The following is a 21,294-nucleotide window of genomic DNA, read 5'->3' on the forward strand; positions in this document are numbered from 1 at the left end:
GAAAGAGATAAAGAGAGAGAGAGAAGGTGAGTGAGCCAGAGAGTCGACTACTAGCAGTTTTGCTAATTTCGACCATTTTAAGCCACAGCTCTACCCAGTTTTGACAGAGTTAAATGTCGCACACTCTCACACGTCGTGCTGCTCTTGATGAAGCAGCTTTCACCAGCCTGTCTGTCCAAAGCTGCTCGCAAGCCACTCAATCATTCGCAATGAGACTGGGCCCCCTTGTGACTCGGCAGTGGAACTACTAGATGTGTAGCCAAGCAATGGAACTAAGACTTCAGCACACATTGCCAGTACTGCACTCTGCTTACATACAAGTCTAAATGTGTGGTTTTAGGAGGACTACTACTGATGAAGATGATGATGGTGATTATGGTCAAGACTAAGGCCATAACTATTGATTATATGAGCAATTGTGTACTATTTAGAGGTTTTAAAAAGGCCATAAAATGGACAACAACAAACCATGCATAGCTTTTAAAAGGTTACAAAATACATTGCTTCAGAAAGAAACAATAAAACATATATGGACTACTGTGCAGTAAAAATGCATATTAAAAAATTTGTCCATCTGTTTCTTACAGTCAAAGAGACCGGTAAGAGAATTTATAATAGTATTACCATGCAGACAGACAGTGGCAGTACAGTCAATTTGGTTCACCACCATTGCTCCACACTGACAATCAATGCACAATAATTAGATTAGATGATTATGAGAGCAATGATGACAAAGATGATGAAGGTTACAATGACAACACAATGCTCAACACATTTCCAAACCAACAGTTCAGCCCAGAAAGCTAACATAGCTGACAATGTGTATGAAGTGTATGTATGTATGTATGTATATGTATAATGGCACTTAGTACTGTGCAAGTGATGTTAATTGAGGCCTCCGACCATTCCTCGACACTGCCTACTGCTTAGTGCCCCTGGCCACAACACTTCACATTTTGGCCAGCCAACTGCCAATTTTTTGCTTTAGGGGTGGTACATTTCACCGTCCTGCACAAGATCCAGATCCTGTTTGGTTGGGCAAGGAATTCAGAGTCCGCCAACTGTGATGTTAACATTACCCATTTCTAGAGCTATTAGGGATGTGCACAGGTACTCGATTGCTCAGTTACCAGTTCAAGGGGCCAGTACACAAATACTAAAATCACTACTCATTCAGTTTCATCACAGAAAGACAGATGCAGTGTTTTTCTGTTTTAGCAGAAATGCAAAATGTTGTAAAATGTCATATTTGTGAATAAGTCGGGGCAGTCGTGGGCTGGAGGTTAGGGATCTGTCCCTGTGACCGGAAGGTTGCCGGTTTGATCCCCAGGGCCGACAGTCCATGACTGAGGTGTCCTTGAGCAAGATACCTAACCCCCAACTGCTCCCCGGGCGCTGTGGATAGGGCTGCCCACCGCTCCGGGCAAGTGTGCTCACTGCCCCCTAGTGTGTGTGTTCACTAGTGTGTATGTGGTGTTTCACTTCACGGATGGGTTAAATGCGGAGGTGGAATTTCCCCGGTTGTGGGATCAAAAAAATATCACTTACTTACTTACTAAGTATGCAAACTACACTTTGCTGCTCCCCAACACAAGTGCCAAGGACGCATACTGCAAAAGACATTACTGAAAAGGCAGATTCCATTTCTTCTTACACAAAAACTAAATGGCTTTCTGGAGTAATAAGACATATTTTTAAATGCATTGCTTTGCTTGCTGCTAAATCGTTGTGCTGCTGATTTTTAGCCACCAGTGCCATCACCTAAAATACTAAGTCACCAGCTTCAGCCTTACATTCATTTTGACCTTTTTTGGCCCTATTTTTGTGTTGGCTCCTTCCCCGTGCTTAACCAAATATCTGTTCATGACTCCTCTCCATGGATCACCACCCTCTCCATGGATCACCACCCTCTCCATGGATCACCACCTTATCGTGGTGGAGAGGTTTGTGTGCTTGAAGGACCCTAGGAGCTATGTTGTCTGGAGCAAAAGCTCCTGGTAGGGTCTCCCATGGCAAACTGGTCCTAGGTGACAGGCCAGACAAAGTGTGATCCATAACCACCCCTATGAGGACAACAAAGCAGGACTCGTGTACCCTGCCCGGATCAGGGTTACCGGGGCCCCACCCTGGAGCCAGGCCTGGGGGAGGGGCTCGCCAGCGAGCGTCTGGTGGCCGGGCATTCACTCATGGTGCCCGGCCGGGCCCAGCCCGAAGGAGCTACATGAGTCCCCCCTCCCATCGACCCACCACCGATGGGAGGGGCAGTAGTAGGGGTGCGGTGCATTGTGGATCGGGCAGTGTCCGAAGGCGTGGGCCTTGGCGTTCTGATCCTCGGTTGCTGAAACTGGCTTTTGGAACTTGGAACGTTACCTCACTGGCGGGGAAGGAGCCCGAGTTGGTGCGCGAGGTCGAGAGATACCGACTAGATATAGTCGGGCTCACCTCAACACACAGCTTGGGCTCTGGGTCCAATCTCCTTGAGAGGGGCTGGACTTTTTTCTTTTCTGGAGTTGCCCATGGTGAGAGGCGGCGGGCAGGTGTGGGCTTTCTCATAGCCCCTCGACTCGGCGCCTGTATGTTGGGGTTTTCCCCGGTGGACGAGAGGGTAGCTTCCCTATGCCTTCGGGTTGGGGAACGGGTCCTGACTGTTGTCTGTGCTTATGCACCGAACAGCAGTTCAGAATACCCAGCCTTCATAGAGTCCTTGGAAGGGGTGCTTGAAAGTGCTCCTCCTGGAGACTCGATTGTCCTACTGGGGGACTTCAACGCTCATGTGGGCAATGACAGTAAGACCTGGAGGGGTGTGATTGGGAGGAATGGCCTCTCTGATCTGAACCCGAGTGGTGTTCAGTTTTTGGACTTCTGTGCAAACCACAGTTTGTCCATAACGAACACCATGTTTGAACACAAGGATGTCCATAAGTGCACATGGCACCAGGACACCCTAGGCCGCAGTTCAATGATTGACTTTGTAGTCGTGTCAGCGGACTTGCGGCCATGTGTACTGGACACTCGGGTAAAGAGAGGAGCTGAGCTGTCAACTGATCACCACCTGGTGGTGAGTTGGATCAGGTGGTGGGGGAAGATGCCAGTCAGACCAGGCAAACCCAAACGTATAGTGAGGGTTTGCTGGGAACGTCTGGCAGAAGAACCTGTCAGATTGATCTTCAACTCACACCTCCGTCAGAACTTTGACCAGATATCGGGGGAGGTGGGGGACATTGACTCAGAATGGGCCATGTTCCGCTCCTCCATTGTTGAAGCGGCTGACTGTAGCTGTGGTCGCAAGGTAGTTGGTGCCTGTCGGGGCGGTAATCCTCGAACCCGGTGGTGGACACCCCAGGTGAGAGATGCCGTCAAGCTGAAGAAGGAATCCTACCGGACATGGTTGGCCTGTAGGACGCCAGAGGCAGCTGGCAGGTATCGACAGGCCAAGCGATCTGCGGCTTCAGTCGTTGCCAAGGCAAAAACCCGGGTGTGGGAAGAGTTCGGTGAGGCCTTGGAAAGTGACTTTAAGTCGGCTCCGAAAAGATTCTGGCAAACCGTCAGGCGACTCAGAAGGGGAAAGCAGTGTGCCACTAGCACTGTATATAGTGGAGATGGTGTGCTGCTGACTTCGACTGAAGACGTCATTGGGCGGTGGAAGGAATACTTTGAGGACCTTCTCAATCCCACCGACACGTTCTCCAGTGAGGAGGCAGAGTCTGGGGACACGGGAATAGGCTTGTCCATTACTGAGGCCGAAGTCGCTAAGGTAGTTAAAAAGCTCCTTGGCGGCAGGGCTGCAGGGGTGGATGAGATCCGTCCCGAGTTCCTCAAGGCTCTGGATGTTGTGGGGCTGTCTTGGCTGACACGCCTTTTCAACATTGCGTGGACATCGGGGGTGGTGCCACTTGATTGGCAGACTGGGGTGGTGGTGCCTCTTTTTAAAAAGGGGGACCGGAGGGTGTGTTCCAACTACAGGGGAATCACACTCCTCAGCCTCCCTGGTAAGGTCTATGCAAGGGTACTGGAGAAGAGAGTCCGGCTTATAGTCGAACCTCGGATCCAGGAGGAGCAGTGCGGGTTCCGCCCTGGTCGTGGAACACTGGACCAACTCTTTACCCTCTCCAGGATTCTCGAGGGTTCATGGGAGTTTGCCCAACCAGTCCACATGTGCTTTGTGGATTTGGAGAAGGCATTCGACTGTGTTCCCCGGGGTATTCTGTGGGAGGTGCTTCGGGAGTACGGGGTACATGGCTCTTTGCTACGAGCCATTCAGGCCCTGTACAAACAAAGCAGGAGCTTGGTTCGCATGGCCGGCAGTAAGTCAGACTTTTTCCCAGTGAGAGTTGGACTCCGTCAGGGCTGCCCTTTGTCACCGATTCTATTCATAATTTTTATGGATAGAATTTCTAGGTGCAGTCAGGGGATGGAGGGTGTCCGGTTTGGTGACCTCAGGGTCACATCGCTGCTGTTCGCAGATGATGTGGTCCTATTGGGGACATCAGGCCGTGAACTTCAGCTTTCACTGGATCGGTTTGCAGCCGAGTGTGAAGCGGCCGGGATGAGGATCAGTACCTCCAAATCCGAGGCCATGGTTCTCACGCGGGAAAGGGTGGAGAGCCCTCTCTGGGTTGGGGATGAGCTCTTGCCTCAAGTGGAGGAGTTTAAGTATCTCGGGGTCTTGTTCACGAGTGATGGTACAAGGGAGCGGGAGATTGACAGGCGGATTGGTGCTGGGTCAGCAGTGATGCGGGCTCTTTACCGGTCTGTTGTGGTAAAGAAAGAGCTGAGCCATAAGGCAAGGCTCTCGATTTACTGGTCGATCTATGTTCCCACCCTCACCTATGGTCATGAGCTTTGGGTAATGACCGAAAGAACGAGATCGCGAATACAAGCGGCTGAAATGAGTTTCCTCCGCAGGGTGGCTGGACTCTCCCTTAGAGATAGGGTGAGAAGTTCGGTCATCCGAGAGGGACTCGGAGTAGAGCCGCTGCTTCTTCACGTCGAGAGGAGCCAGTTGAGGTGGTTCGGGCATCTTGTTAGGATGCCTCCTGGACGCCTCCCTTGGGAGGTGTCACAGGCAAGTCCACCGGGGAGGAGACCCCGGGGAAGACCCAGGACACGCTGGCGTGACTATATCGCCCAGCTGGCCTGGGAGCGCCTCGGAATCCCTCCCAGGGAGCTAGTGGAAGTGGCTGGGGAAAGGGAGGTCTGGGCTTCATTGCTCAGGATGCTGCCCCCGCGACCCGAACCCCGGAGAAGCGGAAGATGATGGATGGATGGATGGATGGATGACTCTACAATTTGTGCATATCAAAATGAATCCAAATGCAAATGCCTGCTGGAGATAATGTGAAAAGTAAGCATCCCCTCCCGGGCTAGAGTGGCATACTGAAAAACTAAAGAATGAAATAAATTCAATAAAAGTAACACAACTGGTTTGAGGTGCTGAACCGTTAATATACAGAGTATATTATGATATGACAAACATGGTTCTATTATTCTGGCCACAAATCCTTACTTCTGACCACAAGATTCAGTGGCTCAGTGGCCAGTGCAAACGTTTTTATCTTCCAACCTACTATCTTCCAATCACCATTAGCCATGTTGGCATGTTTGTTCGATCTGTTCCTTTAAAGCACAGCTGAAGCGAGCTGCATTTTGCCACACAGTGAGGATGCCTTAAGATGAATAATGTTACACACGAGCGCCTCCTCCCCCACTGTAAGGTGCAAAAAGTGACACATTTTTAAACAGAGCACATTCCCTGCAGAGTAGAGAGGAGTCAGCAGTTGCAGGGCACAAAATTTGCTTCCCTCTCTCTCTCTCTCTCTCTCTCTCTCTCTCTCTCTCTTCTCCTTCTTCTCTCTCTGTTTCTGTGCCTTTTTTCCACCCGGCAGTTTTTTTTTTCCCTCTCCCTGCCATTTCTCTCAAAGCGCCTCTCCAGATAATCCGCTCGCACAGAAGGCACACACTTCAGCACTAACTGTTTGACCGGGGAGCCATTTTACAACTCGACATGGAGTCTCGGTGAAAGCACACAAACCTTCGCACACTCACATACACAGCACTGCCTTTACAAACAGAGACACACACTCAAAGGTCACGAGAGAGCGAGAGAAACACAGCTCTAATCTATAGCAAGGCTGGGTATTAGGCCTGGGTGAAAGGGCATAGCTATTGGATATCAGTGATGATTGACCAGCGACCTGACGACGAGGCTTCAAGGGTGATAGTCTAGAAGGTTTTCCCAGAGTGAGACGAAAAATCGAAGGAAACATCTAAGCATTTTCCATTTTCCAGTTATTCAGATAAGCTGGGAAATTATAAAATATAATACACAATGCTTTAGCACCTTTGCTACAACAACAGAAAGCACTTTGTGCATGTGAAATGTGCGAATGTGGCTTCGGAAAGTCATGCACTCACTTACACCCTTTTAGCGGTCTGGAATTTCTCTACAAGGGGGAGCTATTAGCACACAAGTCCTTTGTGTGTGTTGTTAAAAGAGAAGGAACAACCACTAATAATTTGTAGCAATGCTGTAAATTATATTGTGTGTTATAGTTTTTGTGAATTCTGTAAGGGTCGTTTTTTGTTTCTTCTGGAGGTTACCGGCGCTGCGTTAATAAACTTTCTCATGCAGAGCGAAGTACCTTTGTGTCAGCATTTCACCATTGTGACTCACAATAAACCAAAGGCAGTTTGCACTTTAAAGTCGGTGCTGTTCCCAGCTGCTTTCAGTGGAACAGTTTTCATGTTCCACCTCAAAACACCTGATGGTATTAATGAGATCGAGTGCACAGCAGGGAGATGTTCATTCACTGGAGCTGGTGGTTGTGGAAAACGTCTAGTTTCTCATTAGCAAGCTGCTTCCACATCTCGAGATAACATGGCTATTCTAGCTTTTCTGGTTATAGTTATTTTCACATATCTGTCATTAGCTAATGTTACCACATTCTAAAAGCAGTGAGGAAATTCTGCAATGAAGAATTTAGATCCGTACCTAAGCTCGGACTCCTGGTGTGTGTTTGGTATTCTCCAATCATTCTGGACACACTGATTTCTAACTTGGCAACTATGACAAAGATGAAGTGACACACCTTTTCACGATGATATAAAGTGATATAAATACCAGTACTTCAGAGATTTATAATCATCCATAAGGCAATGGCGATTTGTTTTACCCTACGTTTACATATAATGACTTTATCTGGGCCACAGGCAAATAAATGCTTCTTCTAGAACTTCAATAATGAAGAAAAAACTCAAAACGTCTTTCCTCAGAATATGGTGGAATTTTTACCAACATAGCGATTCACACACCTTATGGTTATTGCTACAGTGTCACAATTTTTACTGTCTCAGAAGCTTGCGGCCCATAAATGTAACTGGATGGGAATATTCAGGCAGAACTAACATCAGGGGAAAACACTGATGATAATTACATTACCCTGCCTCCCCATGTAAAACATGCATGGGGCTCCCAAGTGGTGCAATAATTTAATTTGATAAAATAAACATTTCAATATCATCATACAGTTTCTCTATAACAATTCATACTTGATAAAGAAATGCATCTCTTCATTGCACCAAGTTAGGCCAACCCTGCTTCTCACTTAATACCACTCGAACATAAATAACCTGTAGTTATTTTGGTGATGAGAATTCCTTAGTGTTCAAATTTCGATACATACCCTAGTCTGCAGTCTCACTCTTTTCTAGTTCAATGTCCTCCACCTCCAGGGCTTGATGCAGACTAGTGCAGTCCACCAATTAGCACCATAACACCCTTCCACTTGCTCTCTCTGTTCATATCATCTGCTACAAATACATTCTTCAGCACACTCCGCTGATGCTACTAGGAGCTTTCTCATTTCAAATAAGCCTTTTCCTAATGGACTAAACTGTGCACGTACATGCACACAAGGGGTGGATGATATGATTACGTGATATTGTTATAATGACAAATGATGTCACTTTTATGAACATATCATGGATAATGTAAATACTCAAAGACCACTTACCAATCAAATGTTATTATAAAAAGGTTTACATGAGGTTTCCAGGTGCCATAGCTATTCAAGATTTCAGTCCTCAGCAGATTATGAATGCAAATCTGGACAATGTCAGTAGTCCAGGAAAGCACAACAGGACCTGCTTAATCAAATGTACAGCTGCACAGTCTGTGGAACAACAAATAAAAATGCAACAAAAATCATCATACTTGTTTTTGACAGAATTTCTCAGACGTGTCAGCACGGGTATCAGTTTCGATTTATAAAACCTCAGAAAAAAAGATGTCTTTCCACTTCTGATGTGCGGAGAACTCTACACAGAGTCAACCCACGAAAAACACCAAGATTCGACAGCATACCGGGCAAAGTGCTCAGAGAATGCGCCGATCAGCTGGCTGATGTTCTCACGGACATATTCAACATCTCTCTGAGCACTGCAGTCGTTCCAACGTGCTTCAAGTCCAACATCATCATCCCTGTGCTGAAGAAGTCTCCAGTGTCCTGCCTCAATGACTACCGTCCCGTTGCACTCACTCCCATCATCATCAAGTGCTTTGAGAGGCTTGTCATGAGGCACATTAAAGACCAGCTTCCTCCTTCACTGGACCCACTGCAATTTGCATATCGCCCCAACCACTCAACAGACGCCATCTCCACCACACTCCACCTGGCTCTTACCCACCTGGACAATAAAAACACCTATGTGAGAATATCTGTTCATAGACTTCAGTTCAGCATTCAACACCGTCACACCTCAGCAGCTGATTGGAAAACTGAGCCTGCTGGGCCTGAACGCCTCGCTCTGTAATTGGGTTCTGGATTTCCTGACTGAGAGACCTCAGTTAGTCAGGATAGGTAATAACATCTCCAGCACCACCATACTGAGCACATGTGCCTCTCAGGGCTGTGTGCTCAGTCCACTTCTATTTACTCTGCTGACTCATGACTGTACTGCAAAGAACAGCTCAAACCACATCATCAAGTTTGCTGATGACACGACTGTGGTGGGTCTGATCAGCAAGAATGATGATGATGTACAGAGAGGAGGTGCAGCGGCTAATGGACTGGTGCGGAACCAACAACCTGACTCTGAATGTAGACAAAACTAAGGAGATGGTTGTTGACTTCCGAAGAGTGCAAGGTGACCACCCCCCACTGAACATCACTGACTCTGCTGTGGAACTCATCAGGAGCACCAAGTTCTTTGATGTCCACATCACAGGGAACTCCATAGCAAAGAGAGCCCAGCAGCGCCTCTACTTCCTGCGGAGAGTGAAGAAGGCTCATCTCCCCCCTCCCATCCTCACAATGTTCTACAGGGGGACTGTGGAGAGCATCCTAAGCAGCTGAATCATCGCTTGGTTTGGTAATTGCACCGCCTTGGACCGCAAGACCCTTCAGCGTATAATGAGGACAGCTTAGAAGATCATCGGGGTCTCTCTCCTCTCCATCATGGACATCTACACCACACATTGTATCTGGAAAACAACTAGCATTGTGGATGACCATCCCTCACACTGACTTTTTTCATTGCTGCCGTCTGGCAGAAGGTACCGGAGCAGTTTTGTTCCTCAAGCGATCAGGTTTTTAAACTCACAAGGACTGTATTTGAAAGCTCCCCTCACACGCATACTCTACACACACACACACACACACACACACACACATCTCTTTTGATGCTCTACTTGCACTATCTGGAACATTGCTGCTACACTGTGTCTACACTGTTTACTCATGTTTTACTACCTCAGTAAGTGCTGTGTTTATGTCTGTCATCTGACTGCATGATTCACAGATCACAGCATGTTAAATATCTCTGCCCCTTATTCCACTACCTCATGTCCTGAAATGAGTGCTGTGTCGGTGCTGCACTGTCTTGTCTGTTTACTGTGTCTAATGTCTGTTTAATTTATTGTATTTATTGTTTCTAGCTTAATTTTTGTTTGCACACGTTTGCACTTTGTACTCTTTGTTCCATGTTGCACCTTGTTGTTCCTGGAGGAACGTAATTTCACTCCACTGTGTACGTGTTTATAGGTGGAATGACAATAAAAGCCTCTTGACTCTCTTAACTCAACATTAGACCACAACTGTGTTAGAGGAAGCACAGATTTTACCTTTATAACATATTTATAACAGATTTTAACATATAAACTTCTCCACCTCAGTTATTTTTTTTACAGTGCAGAAACAAGCAGAGATTTGAGCGCAAATGATTAATTCAGCTTCAGTGCGTGAAAACAAGCTCTGGCTCCAAAACAATTAAACATTCCATTTTGTCGCTAGTAAAACAATCATAACATCACTGAAACTTTAAAAGTTTCAGTAGTGATACAAAACTCAAAAACGCTAGTCAGTATGGAGCAAACACAGCTTTTAACAGTTGAACACACATGAAATCATGATATTTTCCATTAAACATTAAAAGGTTACTTAATGGATTCTTTAATTGAAAATATATGTTTAAGTAGTGACAATTCATAATGTTACATGCTGATTTTCAGTCTTTGGGCCACATTTACTTCAAAACAATGGGATCTAACTGCTCACCATGTGGCCATGAGGGACAGGGATGCAGTCTCACCTCCTGCTCTAAAATGCAGGGGTGTGGTTAAAATAAGCCTCCGCCTATGGAGTAAAACTTTGGATTTCAGTAGTGGCATGAAAGTGAAGAAACAGTTGTTTCAAGGTCAGTGTTTTGGACAGCCACCTCCCAATAAAAGGTACCCTATAAATGAGGCTTTTGTACATATGTAGTTTACTAAAGTATCTCAAATAATGCCCTGGGTTTACATAGATCATAAGTTAAGTGATCCTTCATTAATCCCACCTCTGCATTTAACCCATCCGTGAAGTGAAACATCACATACACACTAGTGAATAGACACACACACTAGGGGGCAGTGAGGACACTTGCCCAGAGCAGTAGGCAGCCCTATCCATGGCATCCAGGGAGCAATTGGGGGTTAGGTGTCTTGCTCAAGGACACCTCAGTCATGTGCTGTAGGCCATGGGGATTGAACCGGCAACCTTCCGGTCACAGGGCCAGTTCCCTAACCTCCAGCCCACGACTGTCCCCAATGTGTGGAGCAGACAGAGCAAGCCCCTCTTCTGTCTCCTGTTCTAAAACTCAATTTAATATGTAGTCCTCATATAAACTGATAAGAACTGATACTACACATGATCTTAGCCAAAAGGCTGAGAAGTGATAACATAATCCTTGTAAATATCTAAAGGTCTGTCTCTATGTGAGACCACAGTTTGAATGAATTCAGTAGAATATTATATATATATAAAACTTTTGGTTTCATGCCGGTGTATCACACATTTTTCAGTCTCTGACATAATTTGAAAATGCCTGTTGTTCTTTACATCGTGTTTAAATTTCATGATGAATGAACCAAAACAAAATGGCCCAAAACGGCTAGGAACAAAATAATGGTTCCATTTACTTACATTAAAAGTAAAGTAAGTTTTTTTTGCTTCTCCTGTAAAGTTGCCATTTTGGAGATACAAGGTTTTGTTCCGACAGAAGCCATCTGCCTTTTTATGATATATGCAGTTGTTCTGTGCTCTAAAATTACTGATGATACCCAGGATAAACTCAGAGAAGTCCATCATGATGTCATTTATCATGATAGCGACACTGTCATATTTATCAAGCCTAGTTTAGATACTGTAATATATTTTGCCTCATTGCCTGGCTCTAATACGCATTGCATTCAGGTACTGAGTCAAAACAGCCCAGACACATGAAGTCTAAGCATAAATTCCCAGCCATCTAGGTGTCAGATAAAATTACCACAATAATCTCATTCCTCTTTCTCTGTCTCACTTTGTACCTCTTTCTTGGCTTCCTCTCTTTATTTCCTATTTCCACAGCAATCCTGCACTTTTTCTCTCCTACTTTTTCTTGGAGGAGCTGTGCAGTGTTCGGTACAGCCTACCTCCCCACCTCCATCATCAGTACGCTAATTGGCGTATCCTGCTCTGTACTGGACACACAGACACAGTCATAAGCAAGCACATGGCATTGAGACGTGCGCCATTCTCCTGTCCGCATGTCTATGTCATGTGCCTTCTGGCAGGCTCCTCATTAGGCAGCACAATTCTTCATCATCCCCCACACCGCTGCCATTACTAACCCGCCCACTACACTGAGACATCTGTCCACGAGCCAGGAGTCCACAGGAAAAGACCCTGAAGGTACAGGAGACATGGGGAGCCATTTAACCTTCAGCAATCACAGTTATCGTAAGCATGGTGTAATTCAACATTAACAGAGAATTCTACAGATTTTTTAAAGATTTCTTTTAATTAAACGGCTAAGGTGTATCCATTCTAGAGAAACTTTGCAAGTCAGACTTGTTCACAGTTATGATGACAGGAACCAGACGTCTACAGATATTTATGCCTCTAAAACTCCCTAAAAGAAAGTTGCTACATGAAATGGTCATGAATCCGCATCAGAAATTGTATTACAACAGTTGTGACAAAACTTTTGACCTAAATGTCTTTCTAAAACCCATTAATGCAGAAGAGATACATGCAAGACATCGTAAGGTAAAATAGTCCCCAAAGACAGCTTACCTTTTCAGATTTTCCAGTTTTACCATCATCAACATTACATACAAAACCTCCGAATTCACCTGTAGGGTCACTAGTTGTTTTGGATCGCTAATAAAATGGTTATATTTGCATTGTAGACATTGTGACCCCTGGTTCCTATCACCACCACAGTTAAGAAATTAGAGTTGGTACATTTCTCTACAATGAACCATTTCACATCAATGCAGTCTGAATGGCTTTGTTTACATCTCAAGCACTGAATTATTTCTGAAAAACAATTGGAACAACATTGGAATTTCCATTTAAAGGATCAATGTCATGGGAGACTTTTCCTCATGTTCCTCATTTTTTAAGTAAATAGTTTTAGAAGAGTTTGATGTAGTACAGGAACAAAGTTTCAAAACATATTTCAAACTGCCCAGTATATACATTCTACATATGCAAATATGGCCTATTTTGCGTTGTTTTTGTGTTGTCACAAAAGTCTATGCATTTACACATATCTATTCATATAGTAATAATATAGTTTAACCCATTTATCTTTAAGTTATATGTTTCTGCCCTGGCTCCTGGTTGAATGAACAGAGAGTATTTACATATGTCCATCTTACAAGCCCAGTAATAAAATCTTCTATATAATAAAAAGTTCTAAGGCAGACATTACTGACAGGCGGACACCAAGTCTGGACCCAGGCGCTGTCCTATGCAGACCTGGACCTATAACCGATAAACTATGGAGAATGATTTAATTTTGACCAGGCCTCCTGTTTTAATTGGTGTGACTTGTCTAGCATTTATGGTACGGCTTTAGCGGCCCAGGACATTCACAGACCAATCGCATGCATTGTAAATAACAAACGTGACGCTACTCAGCCAATCAGATCTGTGCATTACGATGAGCACTGAGACTCAAGTGAGTGATGTACACACAGGGGAGGGGCGAGGTGAGAAACAGCAGTCTGAGAAGAAAGTGAGCCAGATAAAACTGAAAATAAATATTGTTGAAACATGACTGAATTGTACTTTATTTGATTCGACATTCAGGTGTTGACTGTATAAGATGTTGATATAACTACTACTTCAGTATACAGTATATACAGTATATATGAATTTTAATTAAAGACCTCTGTTCTAAGAGATAAAGAGAGGCTGGAAATGCTAAATGTAAAAGTCAACTCATGGGAAAAAAGTAAAACACAAGAAAAACGTAGGATATGCATCCTTTCTCATTCATTGACCGTTAAATCAATGCAGATTCTTAACTTATAATCATTTCCACATTCATGGTTTCAAGTAAAATATTTTCATTATGATTTCAATTTGATGAAAAGTTACTGTTGCATGCAAATGTCATTTATGTGAATCATTATGTAAGTAAATGTGTAATTACAAAACATAATAAATCATCATCATCATCATCGTTAACCATCCAGATAGGGTCGCGGTAGCAATTGGAAGAGCAGAGAAGTCCCCCGCAACATCCTCCAGCTCATTCCTGGGGACACCAAGCCTCTGACAGGCCAACCTGGAGATATAATCCCTCCAGCAGGTCCTAGGATGACTCCGGGGTCTTGTCCCGGTAGACCGTGCCTGGTACACCCCCATCAGGAGGCATCCAGGGGGCATCCAAACCACCTCAGCTGTCTCCTCTCAATGCAGAGGAGTATCGGCTCTACTCCGAGCTCCTCCTGGATGACCGAGCTCCTCACCCTATCAAGTAGCGTGTAGCCCGGCACCCTGCGAAGAAAGCTTGTTTTCAACACCCGTTGTAAAAGAGCTATATAAATAAACGTTGCTATATAAATAAACAAACTTTGTTTTTGCAATCTCATTCTTTCGGTCAATACCCACATCTCGTGACCATAGGTGAGGGTCAGGATGTAGACCAACCAGTAAACAGAGAGCTTTGCCTTATGGCTCAGCTCCCTCTTCACCACTATAGTACGCATTACTGCTGCCACCTGTCCCAGCCTGCGGCCGATCTCATGATCCCTCTTCTCATCACTCGTGAACAAGACCCCAAGATACTTAAACTCCTCCACCTGGGGCAGGTCCTTTCCTCTTACCTGGAGTATGCATGCCACCCTTTTCCGGGCTAGGACCACGGACTCAGACTTGGAGGTGCTGATCCACATAGCAACTACTTCAAACTCAGCTGCAAACCGCTCCTGTGAGAGCTGGAGGCATCCATGTGATCCAGCCAAAAGAACAACATTGTCTGCAAATAGCAGAGACGCCACCCTCCGGCCTCCATACAAAATGCCCTCCTGACCTCGGCTACGCCTTGAAACCCTGTCCATGCATATCACAAACAGGAGTGGAGACAGGGCACAACCCTGGAGGAGTCTAACACTAACACTGAAAGAGTCTGACTTAATGCCGAGTATATGAACACATCTCTCTTCCTTGGGGTGTACAGAGATTGAATGGCCCAGAGTAGTAGCCCCGGCACCCCATACTCCCAGAGGACCTCCAACAAGATATCTTGGGGAACATGGTCGTAAGCCTAGGTGGCTTACATGTGGACTAGGTTGGCAAACTCCCATGCCTCCTCAACAATCTGTGAGAGGGTGAAATGCTGGTCCATTGTTCCATGGGAGAGGAGGAATCCGCATTGTTCCTCCTCAATCTGAGGTCAACTATCGGCCGATTTAGCAATAATAAATAATATTGTTAAATGACTGTAATAAATGGCTGTGGCTGGTTAATGGTTGTATCGGTCTTAAAGAACCTGGAGATGAAGATCTCTACAGTCTTCCAGAATTGTGGCCTTTACTAGTGTTGAGATGTCATTCTTTCTTTATTTTATTCCTACGTCTGTTGGAAGCTTCTTAGTGCATGACACATGAGCGCAGGCATTACATTTCCTAGATGGTAAAACACATTTGAAACATATGACTCACTGTTTTCTCAAGGTGAAAACCTCCAAATCTGGAGGTGAAGAAATGTGCCATGGCAAGCAGACCTTCCTGTTCACCTACAGAGACCACAGTAAACATATTTACAACCAAAGGCAGTGGCAGGCCAGTTGCAGCCCTCTCTAAATGCTGTTTAGCCCTGCTAAATAATGCCACGTTATTAATTCAAATCATCAGTACATTTTCCTATTCGTTCTCCATTATTCAGGGAACTGCTGGAGGCTGCTGATGCTGCCGTTTTAATCCAGCGCTGCCTCGGCTGTGCGGCCGGAGATGTTCTTACTAATTTTACATAACGTACGAGGAGTAAAGAAAAGGGAGGGGCTGTATGGATCATTCATGTGAACTGGTCCAAGGTCAGAGCTCAAAACTTGACTTGAATGACCCTAAACATTATTCGTCTTTATTTTATTAAAATAAATGATTGAACATTCCATTTAGTCACTAACAAAACAATCATAACACTACTAAAACTTCTCCAGATGTTTAAGTAGTGATGGTTTCATTAGTGAGTTCAGCTAATTATGAGCAAAACTAAAAAACACTGGCCAGTACAAGACTAGCAAACATAACTTTTAACAGTTGAACACATAGAACTGTAATATTTTTCATTAAAACATTAAAATGTTTATTTAATTGTAGAGAATATGTGTTTCGGTAATGACAATTCTTATTGTTACATGCTGATTTTCAGTCTTTGGGACACACTTACTTCAAAACAATGCGATCTAACTGCTCACCATGTGGTCATGAGGAACAGGGATGCAGTCTCGCCTCCTGCTCTAAAATGCAGGGGTGTGGCTAAAATAAGGCTCCACCCATGCACTAAAACTCTTTGTGTTTCGATAGTGACATAAAAATATGGGGCAGCATTTACTGAAAAAGGTTTTTCAATTGAATAAATAAACTCATGACAAATCTAAATCTTTCAATTTCACTTGAAATGAAATTAAAAAGATATTTAAGAAAATGAAACATAAAATAAACTGTAATTTTGAACACATTTAGCCTATTACTATATAAATGAATGTCTTGGTTTTAAATAGACCATAACATTATTCTTGTAAATATCTATGCTCTGAATCCTTAACTGAATCCTAACTGATGAACTGATTATTTTTGAGAAACTTCACACATAATGTGTCCGTATGAAAAAGATACAAAAAATAACATTACTGACAGTTTTTTATATCCTTTGTTTTTAGATTTCACTTCAGTATTTGAAACAGTAAGTGTAGATTGCTATGTACAATCAGTTAATATCAGTGAAAAAGTCACGTAGTGCTGATCATAACACAATCTAACATCCTTTAATTACTCGACCTGTAGATGTCTTGGACAGGGGCCCAGTCGGGTGAGAGGACCTTGGCCAGTTCAAATAAAAAATGAACCTATTGATCTCTCATTGAGTCTTGAGTTCATATAAATCTGAGTTTAATAAAAAGAACATGTTACCACACACAGGTACGAAGAGGGAGAGAAGCTGAAGGAGACTGACGGGGCTGAAGGAGCAGGTCTGGTCAGGTGCTGATCTGTAGCCTGTGTATTTGAATAACACATTTAACGACTTCAGTACTGTTACCTGATCTGTGCCTGTTGTACGTGTACAATAACATCTAGGTCAAATTGAGTCTGGGCCTAATGCTCATGCAGTCTATGATGAGACAGATCTTCTGTGTGCCAACTTTACCAAATAGTCACATGGTCTGACGATTTCTATGTCTACCGCTAATCTGAAACAAACATTTTGGGGGCATTGAAAAAACAATTGCTCTGATGAACTACTCATCCAGAACCCCCTAGTAAAGGCATAGCCACCCCATCCGTAAATTTCTAGCGATGCCTCTGCTTACAACACTGTAGGGCAGTTGCAGTGACTCCTGATTTTAGGTTTAATGTTATCAGTATAATTGAATGTGGTTTAATGTAATTTAGTGGAAGGGGAAGAAAGGTCTGGTATAGGAATGGAAAGGATGAAGGATAGGACTAGAAGCACATGATGTGAAGAAAAGATATTCCGTTGTTACTGTGCTGAAAAAACTGTCACCTTCCAGTACATTTAAACACCTTTGTGTTACGAAAGGAAAAAAATTAGGCTGCACTATGCAGAATATGACCTGAACGTTAATGTAGAACAAAAATATATAGTAGTGTCTCAAGAACACCACGAGAAAGCGAGACAGAGAGAGAGAGACAGAGAGAGAGAGACAGAGAGAGAGAAGGAGGGAGTGTTTATGTATAGGAACAAGACAGAATGAAGACAGGATGAATGGCAGTTTTCCAACTCAATACTGACCCCAAACACACCTCCAAGATGACAACTGCCTTGCTGAAGGTAAAGGTGATGGACTGGTCAAGTATGTCTCCAGACCTAAACCCAGTTGAGGCCCTGTGGGGCATCCTCAAGCGGACGGACGAGGAGCACAAGGTGTCTAACATCCACTACCTCTGTGATGTCATCATGGAGGAGTGGAAAAGGATTCCAGTAGCAACCTGTGCAGCTCTGGTGAATTCCGTGCCCAAGAGGGTTCAGGCAGTGCTAGATAATAATGATGGTTACACAAAATATTGACACTATGAGCACAATTTGGACATGTTCACTGTGAGGTGTACTCACTTGTGTTGCCAGCTATTTAGACATTATTGGCTGTGTGTTGAGTTATTTTCAGAGGACAGTAAATCGATTCTGCTATAGAAGCTGTACACAGACTACTTTAAGTTATATGCAAGTTTCATTTCTGTAGTGTTGTCCCATGAAAAGATATAATATTTGCAGAAATGTGAGGGGCGTACTCACTTTTGTGAGATACTGTATACATATATATATATACACACACACACACACACACACACACACACACACACACACACACACACACACACACATACACACACACACACACACACACACACACACATCATTTGTCTGATCCACTTGTAGCAGCGCATCTCATACTAACATGCCACCACAATGTCAGCATCACTGCAGTACTAAGAATGATCCACCACCCAATTAATACCTGCTCTGTGGTGGTCTTGTGGGGGTCCTGAGCACTGAAGAACAAGGTAACAAAGTATGCAGAGAAATAGATGGACTACAATCTCTAACTGCAAAACTATACAGAGCACCTATATGTTAGTAAAGCTGATAAAATAGACAATAAGTGTAGAAACAAGGACACGTCTTTATTGGGAGTGGCCAATCGTCATGTACTTGTGCATGTGCGTGTGCGTGTGTGTGTGTGTGTGTGTGTCATCACAGTGTGCAGGCTGCTGAAACTCTGAAACATGAGCAGAGGACGGAGGGATTAGTGCGAGAGGGGAAGAGAGAAAGTGTTTGTTGAATAGAGCGGGGTGGCGCCAGGGTGAGGGGCGACAGATCGTGGGCCTCGCTCTTCACCCCTCCATCCGTCCTCTCTCCCTCACTCTGGACACACTCCCCACCACTAAAAATACACCAGTGACCTTCCCACTGCTCTCACAGCTGAGCATCCACACCAGACCTACCACTAACATCTGTGTCTGCTACAGCTAACATAATATGACATCACTTTAGAAGTGAGGTTTCAGCATATCACTTGACCAGGTGCATTTAGAAAAGTAATACAAACAAGGGTCTGACCTTACAGACAATTTGTAACAGCAATATATCTGAACTATCTATAGAATATCTTGAGTACTGTAATTGTCTTCCAAAGTTATCTTCTAAAATTATTGTACTAAACTGTGACTTCCTGCTTTGTACTTGAAGGCATTGTAAAATACTCTGTATTAATGAACGTGCTGCTCATGTAATAATGTTTGACCATCACAGCGCACAGTAAATGTTAATAAACTACGCTACTTGGTGGAACTCTTACTTTATTACAATCGTTATTACAGATTTCAGTTTTCTTTTAAATGTTGAATTTGATGTTATACAGTGTGATTCAAAAAGATTCATTCCAAATTCATATTTTTACAACCGTGAGGTGCCTAGGAACCAATCACATACCAATTGGAAGATGGGATCCTAGATTTACTGACTGTCACCAGAAGATGGCTCCCTTCAGTCTGCGAGGAGATGGTGACCCTGAACAGAAAGCGTTTTGCATTCTCCAATTCAATAAAAGTGAATCTATCAGAACTGTGCAACATGGTTTTTGTCAACAGTGAACCTCCAACAGCTCAGAGCATGGCCTTGGTGTTGTCCGTACCGCTGAACAGAGAGTATTTACATATGTTCATCTTACAAGCCCAGTAATAAAATCTTCTATATAATAAAACGTTCTAAGACAGACATTACTGACAGGCGGACACCGTACAGGAGTCATATTGAGCGCTTGTAAAATTGCATAACAAACTTTCTATTCTCTTTAAACATTTACAATTTACTGCATTGTTCTGTAATGATTAACAAGTGAAATAAATAAATATGAAATCTGATTAATCTTAATCTTAAAGTACTTAAGGTTGTGTACTACAGTGATTTTATCATGGTAAAGTGAGTTTTTCCCTTATGCCTAATAATGCCCCTTAACCCTAGTCCAATCACTGTAATGCACTTCCTACGTTTATTTATACAAAATAATCTGATGCAAAAAAAATGATTTTTTCAATTTTTCATTCAACATGATTAAACAAGCATTTTAGTAATAGGATAAAGAGTAACCTATAGGTAAATACTTACTTGGGATTCCATGCCATCATATGATGCCATTTTGCTGTTGTACTGATGCAGTACTGAAAACAGTGTTAAATATTGTGAAATTTAACAGTTCATTGACAGCGTATTACAAACTAATTATAAGCACTTATGTTAGAGCGATATATAATCAGAAAAGCATGTGGCTCAACATGTTTATGACTATGCCATTACTATGGCACTGACTTGTTATAAAACCCATTTATATTATGTCAACAATTCAAGATGCATAATAAACATGGTTATAAAGTGTAATGCACTTCTATTAATATTGGCATAATAAATTACAAATGCACTAAAATGTTATAAATGTGTTTATTACAGACATGGCATCCATACTCTTCTTCTGCTCTGTGCTAGGAACCAAGCCTCTCAACCACTGATCGTAGCGTAAATACGTAATTACACAGATTCCAGAGGTGTGTGTTAGCAGCAGTTCGGTGCAGTGGAACACCCAAAGACATAGGAACCTGTACTAACCCTGTCTTATGCATGTCTGCATGTGAGCTCACTCTCATACAAACACACACACACACAGTTCCTGTATGCTGAAGCATGCAAACACCCAGAGACACTGCACACATTCCAGTAGGCCTTAAACAGCATGAGTCATGTGGGGGAGCTGTGCAGCAAATTGCATGACACCATGGAGGATTACACCACAGACACCACAGGGGAAAACGCAAGATGGGGAAAGAAGGGGATGAGGAAATGCACACACTGCGCAACTCACTGCTGCTGCAGCTTCCTCATGACATCATTCTGATTAGCGTCTAAAATGAGCGATAGTAAGCCTAGAGTAAATAGATAAATAGAAGAACCACCTTTGTTACCTTAATGAAGTTATTTCTAATCTCTGCTGGATCTGCATGGTCAGGTACAAGGATACTGTACAGGTACATTTTTGTTTACAAAATTACACACCATGTAAATTTACCCTTAAAGGTACAACAATGCTCTTAGAATCTAATTTTGAGTTTTAAAAGTACAATTAAAAAACTGCTTAAAGTTTGCTTTAAATTTACACGGTCAAAAACTGTACAGTGGTAAACATGTATGAAATGTGTTACATCAAAAGAATTACTGTAAACGCTTGGTTTAAATACTTTATTTAAGTCGA

The 21,294-nt window shown here is 43.4% G+C and overlaps 1 protein-coding gene and 1 pseudogene across 5 annotated transcripts in view; both read right to left on the bottom strand.

Annotated features, from left to right (window-relative positions):
- Window positions 1-21,294, bottom strand: part of ppfia4 (PTPRF interacting protein alpha 4) — a 210,111-nt gene that overhangs the window by 132,746 nt on the left and 56,071 nt on the right. The window lies entirely within an intron of this gene.
- On the bottom strand, window positions 11,047-11,213 carry LOC119261966 (annotated as a pseudogene).

The sequence above is a fragment of the Pygocentrus nattereri genome, chromosome 21, assembly GCF_015220715.1.
Source record: "Pygocentrus nattereri isolate fPygNat1 chromosome 21, fPygNat1.pri, whole genome shotgun sequence".
In the NCBI taxonomy this organism is placed as follows: Eukaryota; Metazoa; Chordata; class Actinopteri; order Characiformes; family Serrasalmidae; genus Pygocentrus; species Pygocentrus nattereri.